The sequence below is a fragment of the Bidens hawaiensis genome, unplaced genomic scaffold, assembly GCF_021521415.1.
Source record: "Bidens hawaiensis isolate Kalapana, Puna unplaced genomic scaffold, B.hawaiensis_p1.1 tig00007413_1, whole genome shotgun sequence".
NCBI classification, from domain to species: Eukaryota; Viridiplantae; Streptophyta; class Magnoliopsida; order Asterales; family Asteraceae; genus Bidens; species Bidens hawaiensis.
This window is the reverse complement of record NW_027491517.1, coordinates 114,305-116,753: the sequence shown is the minus strand read 5'-3', so window position 1 is coordinate 116,753 and position 2,449 is coordinate 114,305. Positions and strand designations below refer to the sequence as shown.

The 2,449-nt window shown below is 34.2% G+C and overlaps 1 pseudogene; it reads left to right on the top strand.

Moving 5' to 3' along the window:
- Window positions 1-752: 752 nt before the first annotated feature.
- On the top strand, window positions 753-1,455 carry LOC143635181 (uncharacterized; annotated as a pseudogene).
- Window positions 1,456-2,449: the final 994 nt, after the last annotated feature.

The following is a 2,449-nucleotide window of genomic DNA, read 5'->3' as shown; positions in this document are numbered from 1 at the left end:
CAAAATGCCCATTTGACAATCTCTTCCCTCAATATCCATGCTAAATCATGTTGACTTGTTGAGTTTTAATTATTAACTTGGCACGATTTTAAGCCAAGCAGATTCTCCCTCTTGTTTGAAAATCGATCGACGAGATTATTTAGGTGTCTAACGAGATTACTTTGGCTTCCGACGAGATTATTTTGGCTTCTGAGTTGTGACTGGTATATTTTGAACTGGTGGCAGAATCTGGTTGGCTTAAAATTTTTTCGAGTTAATGATTGAAAAGCTAACGTATCGATGAGTTTTGACATTTTGAGAAACGGCTAGTCAAATGGACATTTTTGGTCACTGCCCTGTTTATTTTTAATTGTTTCTTTCAGTCTAAAGTTGAGAAATTTTAAAATTTTAAAGAATGGTTTGGTTTATACTCTAAATCAATGGACCATAGGATTTTGACCTGCATAACCTTTTATATTTTACTTGTGTCTTTTATAAGTTGGTACTTAAGTTTAAGATTTATGAACATTATAGCTTCTTTAGTTAGTTTTTTTTATTATTTTGTTTTATTAATAATAAAAACTGTTATTAGCTTGTAAGTTCAATTCCCATCTTTACTTTAAAATCGCATACCATTATAACTTGAAGCATTAATTAATCATATAACAACGATCCCTACAAGTTGAGAACTAGTCTTGATTGGATGTGTAATAATTTTACTAGTTTATTTGTTAATTAACATATGTTTAAAACTGCAGAAAACATTTTCAAAGATGAGCCTATTACATAAAAGAAAAAGACCAGAATCTAAACCAGCCAATGGTCTATCCGAACCTGATCAGGTGGTACTCGATGCCATCAAAAGCAAAGGCGAAACGTGATCACAAAATATAACATACGTCAAGAAACAAATCTGCCACAACACATTATCAACAAGTGCATCAAGAAACTTATAGATTTGTCAAAGATTACTAAAATAAAACATGTCCAAGTCAAAGGAGACCACTTCATTGCAACAGAATTCAAGCCTTCAGACGCTGTCTCGGTGGTGTATGGTTTGATGATGAAGGTAATCTCGATACCAACTACATCGATCAACTTAAAGAAGCGTTTTTAAGGATCTTTCGATTTAAGCTGAAAGTGACAACAGCCGAGGGACTTTATGAATTGATTATGAAACATGATCTCCTAATAAACACAAAATGCACGAGTCAGCAAGTAAGTGAATTATTAGGTCTTATGGTTCTTGAAAATTCGATTATTGAGGTGAAGAGCAGTGGGCTCGGGGAGTATTATTCGATCCCCGTTGGAACTGTGTGTTATCGGCTTCCTGATAAAAATCTTAACCAGGGTCTGAAGACAGGTTCGTTGGCTTCGGTCCCTTGTGATGTGTGCCCTCGGATCAGGGAGTGCACACCTGGTGGACTTATATCTCCAGCTACTTGTGTTTACTACACTAAATGGTTGGACTTTTGATATAAACATATTATGAGTTTTATCATTTATATTATTGCTTTCATGCATTCTAAATGGTTAGAGTTTTGATATAAAACATATTATGAGTTTCCTTGCCAACATTCTTTTAACTAGATCAGTGAATGCAACAATCTCAAATAAAATAGCTACTTAATTCATTGACATTATTTATAAGCTTTAATGCATTGTTTTGCAATCTTTGATCACAAAATTAGCATAGTTCACCCCGACAGTAACAACGATTGTTTGAACAATATTGATCTTGGATCATACATTAGCACAACGGCTGGCAATCATCAGTATTTACACATGGGTAGCCACGTGGAGAAGGCCCACTTGGAGGAGTCGGGGTACCCTTTAGGCTTCGATGGGTACTTTGGAAACTCGGATGCAGATACACAAACAAGCAGTATAAAGCATATCGCCATGACAAACCTTCACCATTTGGAATGTCCTAGAATAATCAAGTATGCGTGTGTTCAATCAGATAGTATGTTTTAGTTTGGGGTTTGTGGTTTACAACAGGTTTTTCTAATTGTAACATACTTTATTTTTTTATTTGCACGTTACTTTGTAGCATTAATTAGATTTGATTTTAAAGAACCAATTAGAGTTCAATTTCATTTAATCAAGTTTGACTAGACATAACGTAGAAACAAGAAATCAAACTCTTTTGTTTTACTTTTTGCTTCTGGATTACAAATATACCCATCATTACATTATCTCTAATACTAGTAAATATATAAGAATGTCTTTTTTGATCATTTTATATACTTTTGGTTTTTCCAACCACAAAAGCTAATCCAATCACTTTTTGTAAAAACTGCTTTTGAAAAATCCATAAGTAAATTAGCATTTTTGCCAATATAGAGGTAGGGTACTGAAAAAACCCAAATACTCTTAAGTAATACCCGCGGGTCAAATAAGAACTCATCACAAGTCACCCGCGGGGCATATGAATCATCCGCGAAATCATTTGAGGAAGAAACACCCG